Below are 12,575 nucleotides of genomic sequence, written 5' to 3'. Positions count from 1 at the left end.
GAAACAAAAGCAGAGTCTCCTTTCCAAAGTAACATATCCTTATATTCAAATTTTGAAGTCAAGATACCTTTAAAATATACATTTTGGCGTAACTCAACAGCTTTTACAATGAAATGTTTTTCTGCAGTTAAAAGTCCCAAAGACAAGACAATGCAGATTCTCTGTGTAATATCCATTTTTACGTGGCTTATTTTTTATACTACCTTTACTGTCTCTTTAAAGACTTTATTTTTTAAAACTATGTATTTGTTTCTATAACTCTATATATCATCTTTTTTGTCTCTTTCAAGCCTACGTATCTTTTACACACATTGTAAACTATTACATCTGAATCTGTCTTATTGTAAATCTATTGCCTTAAACTGCAGCAGCTGTGGCTGCTGGATCCACCCACCTCAGCTTCCCAACATGGCCGTGGTTTACCGCCAGCTCTGGGAGCCATCGTGGGTCTATGCTTTTAGCCAAGCAGCGTGTAGCCCAGAAACCTCCCCTTTTGCTCTGCACCAGCAAAGGCTAAATCCACCATGCAGCTCAAAGTGCCACTTGCAAAGGCCTCATTCCCACCATAGGCAGGTCGAGCACGCACGCTAGGAACCCACCAGTAGCTCAAACCAGCAGCTGCCGCTCATTTGAGAGAGACAATTAGGAACTGTTTTTAGCTCCATTTTAGAATCTTTCCTCAGGTTTTTAGGTGGAAACTCTTGCCACCACGTTGGGCGCCATTTGTTGCTAGAGTTTTCCTGCCTGGCCCACAGTCAGGGCAAATCTCTCTCACCTGCCAGTCCCACAGCCTATCAGACCCAACCAAGTAAACACAGAGACTTGTATTGGTTTCAAACTGTATGGCCATGGCAGGCTTCTTGCTAACTGTTCTTTCAGCTTAAATTAATCCATTTTTATAAATCTATACCTTGCCACATGGCTCGTGGCTTACCGGTATCGTCACATTCTGTTTCTCATAGTGGCGGCTGGCAGTCTCTCTCTGACTCAGCCTTCCACTTCCCAGCTTTATTCTCCTCCTTGTCCCGCCTACACTTCCTGCCTAGCCAATGGCCAATCAGTGTTTTAATTATTGACTAATTAGCAACACACTTGACAAAAAGACCATCCCACAGCACCCATCCCTGTTTTCTAGCACACAGGCCCAGCATGATGCCATGTTTTCAACATCCATCTAGGAGCATCCGGCTTTTACACAATCCTGTGGTGTTGGTGCTTTTCACTGTGAATAAGAACTCTTGGTCGACCTCACCAGTGAGATAGGTCATTAAGGGTCATTATGTGATGTGCTCTGAGAACAAGTTCTCTTAGCAATGCATCTGCTGAAGGGCCCCCTGACTGCAGAGAGCAAACAAAATTAGGCCAGGGGCTAGGGTTGTTCACTGGACAAATGTCACAAGAGCTTCAAAGGCTAGAGCACCCAGCCCTGACGTGGCCCCCAGTATGTTGAGTATCACCCTTACAAGCAACCAACAAACTACCCTTGTCTGAGTCAGGGTACCTAAAGGATCACACATGGTGGGATGGAGGAATGAGGGGAGTCAAGTCCATTGCCTTCTGTGATTACAGGAGCAGTCTAAATTAGATTTCCCCTTTCAACCTAACCTCCGTCTTCACTCAGACCCCACAGCTCCAAGTCCTAGGATGACAAAGCTTGGATACTTCTAAAGCAGCTCTCTCCTCTCTCATGTCCTCTCTACTCCAAGTACCTAGGATGACAAAGCTTGGATATTTCTAAAGCAGCTCTCTCCTCTGTCATATCCCCTCTATTCCAAGTACCCTCTTCTCCATATGTCCCATATATACCTTCAAGCCCCTAATGGGCTGTCTCCTGCCCAAGAGCATGCACTTTCTTATATATGTGACCTCTAAGAGAACTCACCTACTGATGACCCGTTGACGCTCATCATGCATAATCATGAATTCTCACACGGGCCCAGCTATGACATGTGACTGGCCATCTCACTCAGCACTTCCCACAGTGCCTGGTACATTAAACTGGCCAGGATAGGGAGGAATCTCAAAACAATGCTGGAAGAACCACCTATACCAAACCCAAGAGTGCTTTGAGGCAGCAGGGGGACTGTTCTGAACACTTCAATAGCTTGTTTGGTGAGAACTGGGCTGGACAGGTATTTTTCATTCTGCAAGAAGCAACGTATTTGTGCAGTGTAAAATGAATTCAAGAGTTCGGGACACATAAGGAGAGTAAGCACTGTTTCACAGAATGCTTGCCATGGGCATGTGTGTTTATGCACAAGTGTGTGTGTGTGTGTGTGTGTGTGTGTGTGTGTGTGTGTGTGTGTGCGTGTATACTTACATAGGCACAAGATCATTGATTTCTTTCAAATAGTTTGTGAGGCAGAGAATGGTACAGCCCCCGAAAAACTTTATGCAGCACCCAAGCCACTGATTGTCCTGAAGGGTACTCATGCAAGCATCAGAAAGCCGGAGGAGACCTCTTAAGTTCCGCCCCCCCCCCCCCCCCGCCCATTCTGTAAAAGCATCATCCTAGATCACAGGCAGCTCCTACCACAGAGGCACTATGAGATGAGGAAAACAATCCCATGGGGTGGATCTACACAGCCTGAAGTTTGGCCATTTATATCAAAATACCACCCCCACGAAAGGGGGAACAACATGTAATATTTAGGTGACGATTTCTCAGCCTAGATGAATGCCAGAATCACTCAAGGAATATTAAAAACATACTTAGGACTAGATCACAAAGGATATCTTCTAGGACTCTGGGGCCCGACACTTAACGCTTCCCAAGGGAGACCCACTGGTTTCATGTTTTTTAAATGTGTAAGATGTACGATGTACAGGGTTTTTATAGAACGCTGAGAAAAGAGAACCAATGCCAAGATTTTCCATGAAGATCACTAAAGAAAAACAGCTTAAAACACAAAACTGGGGTTTTTTGATTTCTGCTCAAGATAAACAGAGCTGCAGGGGACATCAGTCTCATGCTTATGCCAAACAAAAGGTCACACAAGCTTCAAGTTCATAGCCTAAACAAATCCAGTGAACAACTGACAGAGAGCAGACTAGCCCAATCCAAGGAGAAGTGTTACCCGTGGGGCAATAAGAAGTGAGCATTTGTTTACCTGGGCAGATGCACCTGCAAGCCTCAAGAAACAGATACAAAGGAATTCAAGGGAAGAGCTGGGAGCACGTGGAGACAGACCTCTCCGAGGCCCCACACAAAAAGGAGACCTGAGGGGAACAGTCACTGAAGAAGCCCAACCCCAAACACAAGGCCTTGGTAGAGGAACGCAGAGTCAGGGGCATGGAAGTGCCTCAGATCCTGTAACTACAAGCTAGACTGCTCGGGTCCTCACACAGAATAAAACACAGCAGTGGGGAGGCATGCCCAGGTCCAGGCAGAAGAATTACCTCCTTCTCCAATGTCCTACCAATGTCTAGTTCTCAACAACAGAAGAATTGCAGGGCATCTGACGAGCAAGGAAAAACCGCGCTGAAAGCCATAAAGCAATCCACAGAAGTGAAACAGATGTCATGTAGACATTGAAGCTATCAGGGAGAGAATGGAAAACAATCATATTTATGAAAGACTCTAGTGGAATGAGTAGACAACACGATCATTTATCCATTTGGGGGAAATGGGTTATTTTAAGAGGAACAACGGGGGGGGGGGGGACCATAAAAAAAAATCTATTGTGAAAAAATGCTCTCAACAGGGATTCTCTTAGAGTTCACACAGCCAAGTTAAGAAATAATAATAATAATAGCGAACTTAAAAACAAGTGAATAGAAATCACCCAAACTAAAACAAGAAGAGCAAGCAGTGAACAAAGGAAACAGACCACAGTGGCCAAGATAGAAAGCTAAACCAAAAACTGTAGCCTAGCTATAATTGAAATTTCAGAAGGGGGCGGGGGGAATAAAGGAAAAAAATAAAGCTGCTGTGACTTTTCCAAAATGAATGAAAGCTACAAACCACAAATCCAAGAAGTTTAAGAAAGCCGAGCTAGATAACTAGCAAGCATGTGCCTGCATACGGCAGTCTTGAGCATCCCCCCACACCAGAGCCAAAAACTTGAAGGCTAAAACAGAAAGAAAATCTTAGATGCAAGGAGAGAAAATTCAGTGCTAACTACAAAGGAACAGAGGAGGAAAACTTCTCATCAAGAGGCCTGGAAACAAAACAAGCAGTAAAGGGACGTTTTTAAACGACTTCAGTGACAAACAGGCTGCCGACTGGGAAGAATGTATCTATTTTTAATTGCTAACGCAGATAAGTGAATGTCTAAAACAAGAGTCAGCATAACCTGCAAGTCCAACACCGGCCTGCTTTAGTTTGAAAGATTAAAGTTGAACTGGTTGTTTCCTCCCTGGGACAGAAACAAAGCTAAGGAGCTTGCTCTCACCACACCCAAACGTAGTAGACTTCTTAGCCAGAACAGCGAAGCCAGAAAGACACCTGGATTGGAAAAGAAAACGACTGCTATTCACAGAGCATGTGATTCTCTTTGTAAAACATCTGAATGAATCCACCAACAAATCTGCTACAATACACAAGAAGCAATTTCTGCAAGTTCACTGGATACAAATTCAATATACCAAAATCAACATTTCTATATGGTGACTGAAAACCCCAAAATTAAATACATAGCAAAACCTTATGTACAAAACTACTTTTTCTAAAATATACCAAAAAAATCCAATGATCGAAACCAAAGACAAATTACTAGAGAGAGAGAAAGAGAGAGAGACAGAGAGATACAGAGAGACACAGAGATATATAGATGCCATATTTATAGATTGCAAGGCTCAAATATTTTAACATGTCAATCAATTTACAGATTACCTGTAACCCCAGGGAACTTTTGTAGATATTGACAAGCTGATCCTACTATCACATAGAAAGGAACTAACGAAGCCATGTCATTAGTGAAAAAGAACACTAGTCAACAAGATTACCCACTTTCCAAAGGTCCCAAAGCAATCCAGTCCAGAGAGTATGATGTTAGATCAGCAGAATACAACAAGGGCTCCAGAGTCAATGAATCGTTATATTTATGACATGTTTTATTTAAAGTATTTAATATTTAAAATTAGATAAAAATAAAATATATTTTAATCATTACATCTATCATCCCTATCATCTATTATCTATCTATCTATCCATCCATCCATCCATCATCTATCTATCTCTCTATCTATCTGAAGGTCTAAGAACAACCTGCTGAAGCCAGTTCTCTCTTTCCCCCATGAGGGTCCCAGGAATCAAGTTCAGGCTGTCCAGCTTGGCAGCAAGTGTCCTTATGCACAGAGCCATCTTGCTGGCCCCTGGCTGATTTTCCTTTAAATATCCAAAGAAATTCAGTTGGGAAATGTTGGTCCTTTTCACAACTTGTGCTAAAATACTTGGGCTTACACATGCCCAAAAAGTCTTTGACCCATTTTCACACCTTACTCAAAACTCAAGTTTAATCATAGACCTAAATGTAAAACATGAATGTATGAAATGTATAAATGAAAATGGGAGCATTGTTAAGACTTTGAACTCATGAGATAAATTCTTAGGAAAGGGACTAGTTTTCCTATGTGATAAGAATGGTTCTTTAAAATGCAGAAAAAGATTATAATTGTCTAAGGCTTCAAATTTTATTTTCTCACTATTCAAATAATGAGCCTGAGCATGAATGAGCACATTTGTAATGTAACCATACTTCCTCTTTCTCTACCACCCAAACTAAACAATTCTGGAGCAAAATGATGAAAGGAATGGCCCTGTTTGCCCTTTGCTCATATTTCTTCACTCATTTCTCATCACCTGGTACTGTTTTGCAAGTCCCTATAGGAACAAAGTAAGATATAACAAAGAAAGAAATTCAGTTGAAAAAGGAAAAAGCCAGGGGTTGTGGAGATGACTCAGTCAGGCAAGTGCTTGCCACTCGGGCATGAGAGTCTGGGTGCAGCTCCCAGAACCCACATAAAAAAGCCAGGTGCAGTGGTTGAACTTATAATCCCAGTGTTGGGGAGGTAGAGGCAGGCAGGTCCCTAGGGCTCACCACCCAGCCAAACTAGCAAGCCGAGGCCAGCAAGACCCTGTCTCAAACAAACAAGATGGAACTATGTCTCACAAACAAAGTGTGGCTCCTGAGCCTGTCCTCTTGTGGCACGTGTGCACGTGAGCACACACACACACACACACACACACACACACACACACACACACACACACGACCACCTGCATAAAAACACATGTGCACATTAAAAGAAAAATAAAATACTCTAAGTAATTTGATATTTCACTGACCTCTAGGTGGACATTTGTCCTTTTTTGCCCCAAACCATACCTACTCAGGCCACAATTCTGTGCCAGAAATAAGACTTCCAGGATTGTGACCAGGCGTTCCAGTAACACTCTTAACCTGACTAACTCCCTTCTCAATACCTCACTGCTCAGCATCCAAAATGTTAGCTAAAACAGAGGTATGTCTCCTTCTGGGGGACTGTAAGCTCCGTGAGAACAACACCATTCTCATCTTTAAGGATTTTGGATTCGCCACACTTTAAACTGTGTGTGGCGCACAGTAGGTGCTTTGTGGGGTGAATACTGCCTGAGGCTTCGATCGTGGTCACTTCCCTCCACATTTGCACAGTGATCCTAACAAACATAGCTGAATGAGCTGGCCCTCCCCACCTCCTTTCTCCAGGATTAGTGAGCACTCATTCTTCCCGCAGCTTCTGGATTAACTAGGTACTGAGGAGAGGGGATTGTGGGAAGAAGCTCCATTGTCCAGGTTCTGCAGCCGAACACCAAATGTCCATTGATACCCACCATGTCCGGTGGAAACAAGAAGCATCAGTCACCTAGCACTTCGGTGAAAACGGACAACACACGTGACTTCCAAGCAGCACTGAACACTATCCCTAAAGGTCACACACTGAATCCAGGACAAGGAAGCCTGCTTCCTAATCCCGGATCTATCACTCGCCGCGTGTTCACCAAGCTGTGGCCTGTTAGTTTGAAGGCAGGTAACAATGCTGAAACTGAGCCATGGCTTTGAGCAAGGGAGTGCTCTCAGGAGAACTGAGGAGGCCCTGGGCTAGGGTGGATCGCTAGGGGAAGACCATAGTCATCCGTGAGATTTTAGCTATGCATGGCCCCTCCTGGAACTCCTCCAAAAGAGTGAGCCATTATCTCTCACTAAATGACAGCGATACATAGAAAACTGTCACTCATACGAAGGGGCATGGCGAGAGCTTACAAAGCCTTTTTCGGGTTTCCTGTGTGAGTTGTCTGACAAATGGGCCTATGACTCTGCATGACAGACACCATAGGGGTCCAACCCAGGGTGTCCCTGCCTTTCCTAATAATGCTATGCTCAGCTCCTTTCCTGTCCCCGGCCACATCCTCCACTTTTCCTCCTGGCCTGAACTCTAGATTTTCAGGAGCTATGACTGGGTGCCCACCCTTGCCTTGGCCCTCGCATGCAGACTTCTGATCGTATTAGACACAGAGCCCGGGGGAGAGGAGCCCTACCCCAGCTCAGAAGAATTTCTGGCAAAACCAAGCACAGCCTCAGCTCTGCTGCTAAGGACTGCTCTAGGGGTAGGCTGCCCATGCCAGCCAATGTCACATGGCCAATGACAAGAACTGTAAGGAAAATTTAATGTTCTTATCTAAAAGAAGACTGAGGAGGAAGCCCTGTCCTCTCTGCTGTGGATACTATTATGTCAAGGAAGGCGATAGGATCTCTGGCCCCCGTGGAAGTCAGAGAAAACTTAGAGAAATTTCTAGAAGGCACCTAGCGCTGTAAACTGTCCCTTCCCCGCACTCAGACATCCTGAGGGGAACAATAATGTGACCTAACTAACGCAGCATATATTAAAGTGTGCCCTACCCTGTGACCAGGACAGTACCTCCACACCTTCTGCTCCAAAGCCTGTTCATTTTCAATTTAGAGCTAAACTACGCTTTCCTTGGGAGGACTTCACAACGTCCCCAGCGAGACAACATGTTATCTGCACATACACCTTTCCTCAAAGCATCCACCCTCACTCTTCACAGAGGCTCTGGCACGTGCTGGGAATTGACTAAATGAGGAATGATTGAATGAATAAAGCAGGGACTGAAAGCTGGAAATTCCAGCCCTGGCCCTGACAGGCTGGCACCTAGGCTGTCCACACGTATAAGCAAGGCCTCCTTGAGGTGTCCTCAAGGAAACATCGACACAGTGCAACACACAGTCCTATTTTTGGCTACCCAGAAATGAACCTACTTCTTGAGAACAGGCCTCCAAATAGCCTACACTTGAGACGGGGCAGTCTATCCCAGAAGCTGAGCTAATCCTCCGTGGTGTTGGTGGCATCTGGCTGATACAGGTCTACTCCGGTTATGGAAATCCATACCCTATCTGCTGAGATGGCTTGGACTGACTGTGGTCCAGTGCACCATGAAGGTCTGCTGAAGGGTAGAGTGCCTATCTCTCCCTCCCTCTCTCCTCTTCCCCTCCCCTCCGACTCCTCTCATTTCCTTCAAAGATAGGCCTGAAGATGAGGTGCCAGCTCTATTGACCATCGCATTCCAAAGAACATGTCAGCCTCGTGGGGGAAAGAACTGAGATGCCCCCTGAAGAGAGCACTTGTCCTGGGAGCTCACAGAGTGGCAATATTTCTCTATCCTCCAACTTTTCATTTGAAGGACCCAGTCAGTTCCTACATTGCACAAGGCAGCTTTCAAGTCACCAAACCCGAATCCTAAGAAACGAATTCTGACAGTTCCCAATGGCAGGAGCGGGATGATTATATCCTTCTACAAGGGGGACATGTGCACTGACGCTCTTGATCTTGGCAGTTAGAACAGCCCCACCTTCATCCCCTGCCGCTGCCACTGCCACCATCAAATAGTCAGGATGGTGCCCACCCTTCCCAGGCACACAGGGACTATCACTTTTCCTCTGGATGTCTTCTGTTCAGAAAGATGCTGGGATCTCTAAAGACATGAAGTGTCGAATGTGTTAATACCTGAAGGATAAACATGGAGGAAAACCCCTCAAGCATGCTAGACACCTCACGGGCGTCAAATAATTTAAGGCCATCTTATGATTATAGTGCCTATTTTATCTTTGAGGGAACAGGCTCAAAGTTAAAGAGCTTGCTCAAGGTCACAGAGCTAGTAAGTGAACTGAAATTTAAACACCACTCCGGACTACTCTTCCCACTTCATCACTCTGATCACCAGGCACCGGGAGGTGGGCAGCACCCCTTCACCCCACAACACCCCAGGGCACACAGACCCGTGCGGACTTAGTACGTCTGCCCCCCTGGAATAAGGGCAGCCCCTTCAACCCGGCTTTACCGAAGCCTAGGGAACTAACCAATGTGTTGGTTAGTGATTTCACAGTCAAAGTAAAGCGCCAGGCAGGGGGAGCGGCGGCTCCCGAGGGCGGGGATGAAGCGCCGCAGAGGGAAGGGCAGGAGCTGGCTCACACTTGGCGGTGCAGTCCGGCCCCAGCCCCAGCCGTGGCCTCCGGCCGCCGCGGAGTCACCGAGTCACCGGGAGACCCGGGCAGCTCAGCCCGGCGCGTCCAGATGTGGGCAGCTGCGCTCCCCTGCGCTCCCCTGCGGCTGGGAGAGTCCCGCGTTGGGTTCCGCGGGTCTTAGCGCAGCGCCCGCCGCAGCCGCTCGCCCCTCCCAGCCCCGGCTCTGCAGCCCCGCACGCGGCCACCCCGCAGAGCCCGCCCGGCTCACCTACGCGGTCGCGGCCCGCGGACTCCCGGCGCCTCGCTCGGCTCCCCGCCTGGGCTCGCGGCACCCGCCCGGGGCTGGCGTTGGCTGGGACCGCGCGGGGCGGGGCGCGGCTCCTCCCAACCCCGAGCCACCTGGGGCGACCGGGAGGGGCGGGCAGACAGGTGAGAGCCTCCCGCGGGGAGGGGGGGTGCCCGCGTGGGGACGCCGCCTGGATCCTGCGCCGGGTGGCACGAAGCCCAGCGAACGCGGGTAGGTCGCTTAATGCACCCGAGCAGAAGAGCTGTTCCCACCTAGCCTGGCCGGTTGGGAGAAACGCATAGACCCGCGCGGAGCAGCCAGACGAGAGGGATACTGCCGTCCTCACAGAGTGGGGTGCGAGTCCCTCAGGGGTGAAAACGGTGAAGCCAGGAATGCAACTTACTTCAGAGACAGAACTCAGGTCTTTTAGATCCTTCGATCCTACCCTTCTCATGCCTCACCCATCCCTCAAACGATGTCTCGTCCTCTTTTGAAAGAATGCATTATGCTATAACTCAGAAAAATCCCGACTGCGATGTCCTCCCCAGCTCTGGATAGTAAATCCAACCTTGCTTCTCTTCTGCTGAATCTCCAAAGCCTTGTACAAACCCAGAGCAGCCCGGGGCTCTGTTGAAAGCAGAATGCCGGAGATATGGTCCCCAGGCCAGGCTGGCCCCTGTCTTACTCTGTGTTATCATTTGAAAGCAAGCTTCCTGGCTTGCAGGCCACTGGCTGTATCCCTTTCCTTCCCAACACTTCCAACCAGTTTGTAGGAGGCCTACACTCTCAGGATAACTGTGTAAGTGTTCAGGCAACTCTCTAACTTAGGAAGGGGTCGCAGGCAGAGGGACTCGCAGAACAGAATAACCTGTCTGACTTCACCAGTGGGAACCGACCCAGGAGGTGGTCTGAGGTCCAGGCCTGTATCTCCAAGGACAGCAGAGTGGCCTGGAACCCTCAGGTGCTTGGCGGGGCCTGCTACTAGGCAAAGTTGGCTGGAGGCCGATCTGTAGAAACTAGGCATGGATGTGGCCTCTAGAGACCCATGGGGCTCTGCCGGTCAAGGGGCACCTAAGCCAACGGCATTTACCGAGGTCCCTGACAGATTCTAAAAGAGTGAAACATTTTTTAAAGTTTTCCATTTAACAGATAGATGACCTTAACACACACTTAAGGTCTGTGCAGTGCAGCTAGTCCCACATTGGCTTCATTTATGGAGTCACAGAGACATCTACTCCAAGCCTTATAGATGGATACCCTGCTCAGCTTTAAAGATGCACAGGGCCCATCCTTCTTGTAACTATTTCAGGGTCATTCCATGACTGCATTCGAAACTTCCAAGGCAAAAACGGAAGGTGCCCTGCCAAGGTGATATCAAGGCTAAGTGGACTGCTCCATCCCTTCCCCTGACTACAGGCTCAACACTGCCAAGGCCTGGGCCCCTCTTTCATCAGTGGATCCTACACAAGGGAGTATTTAAGATCTGGTGCTACCTGGGCAGCCTGGTTACACTAGACAGGCCATCCTGGAAAAATAAAAAAAGTTACAGAGGATGCCCCACCTAGGTGTGCCCAGCCACAGCTGCTTTTCCCCCATGGCAGATACGGAGGCTGGTGTCCCAGGGCGGAGCCACGGCAGGGCCTGCCCTATGGGTCAGTCACTTGCGCCAGCAGCTGGGGCTGAACAAAGGAGCCGCTCCAGGTCCCACCCAGGAGAAGCAGGCCCAACCCTCTTTATGTTTGGGTTTCTGTCAGTGGAGCGTGTGATTTAAGATCCTCTGGTGTGTGTGTGATCATGGCTTGGACAGCCTTGGGAGTGATGCCACCCGGAAAGGCTGAAAACCTTCCAGAAAACACAATTCTACCCCAGAACCTTCCTTTCCCTTCCCCACTTCCCTTCCCCCTCCCCTTCCTCTCCCTACCTGCAGCATGTTTCTTTTTTGTTTGGTTAGGATGATATACATACATATACATATATATAATAATTTTTCATTATTATCGAGGCTTTTATACATGTCTACAACGAAACACTATCATATTCACCCATTCCCCCAAGTTCTCCCCCAACACAGTCCCTTCCCGATTTCATGTTTTCTTTTCTTTTCTTCCTCTTCCTTTTTTCTTTTGGATGACCCACTAAATCCAGTTAGTGTTGCCCATATGTGGATGGGGATGGGGTTACTCACTGAAGCATGGGAAATCTACCAGTGGCCACACATTCAAAAACAAAAGAATAATTGTCCTCCCCCGGCTGCCGTCAATTGCCAAGAGCTCCTCAGGAGGGAGTGGGGCTGGGAGAGCACCTCCCCTACCTGTGTTGGCTGTATTAACCTTGTGTAGGGTGTGTGCAGGGAACCACAGCTTGTAAGAGTTCATGAGAGCAATAGCTACGTCGAGGCCAGAAGTCTGCATTTCACAGCGCCCTTCTCCATCATCAAGGCCAGAAGTCTGCATTTCACAATGCCCTTCTCCATCATCTGGCTCTTACATTCTCTCCATTATTCCCTGAGCCAGGGAGGAGGGTATTGAAGAAGAAGTCCCATTTAGGGAAGAGTACTCAGTCACTTATTCTCAGCACTAGGACAAGTTCAGCATGTTTCTTTATTTAAAAAAAAAAAAAACATTTTAAAAATGTTTAATTATTTATATATTTTATGTATGAGTGCTGTGTCTGCATGTACACCTGCACCCCAGAAGAGGGCATCAGATCCCATTATAGATGGTTGTGAGCGGTCATGTGGTTGCTGAGAATTGAACTCAGGACTTCTGGAAGAACAACCAGTGCTCTTAACCCCTGAGCCATCTCTCCAGTCCACATGGTTCTTGATG

The 12,575-nt window shown here is 47.6% G+C and overlaps 1 protein-coding gene across 2 annotated transcripts in view; it reads right to left on the bottom strand.

Annotated features, from left to right (window-relative positions):
• Positions 1 to 12,352, bottom strand: part of Lypd6b (LY6/PLAUR domain containing 6B) — a 176,204-nt gene extending 163,852 nt beyond the window's left edge. Inside the window, exon 1 of one of the 2 annotated variants that reach the window (XM_052725398.1) lies at positions 9,730 to 12,352. The gene's annotated coding sequence lies outside the window, so the exon portion shown is untranslated. The remainder of the gene's footprint in view (positions 1 to 9,729) is intronic. The other variant, XM_052725395.1, reaches the window with a different exon arrangement.
• Between the last annotated feature and the right edge of the window lie 223 nt (positions 12,353 to 12,575).

The sequence above is a fragment of the Peromyscus californicus genome, unplaced genomic scaffold (genome assembly GCF_007827085.1).
Source record: "Peromyscus californicus insignis strain IS unplaced genomic scaffold, ASM782708v3 Scaffold_7__1_contigs__length_154581171, whole genome shotgun sequence".
Taxonomy (NCBI): domain Eukaryota; kingdom Metazoa; phylum Chordata; class Mammalia; order Rodentia; family Cricetidae; genus Peromyscus; species Peromyscus californicus.
The sequence above is the reverse complement of the archived record's forward strand: the minus strand, read 5'-3'. Positions and strand labels throughout refer to the sequence as shown.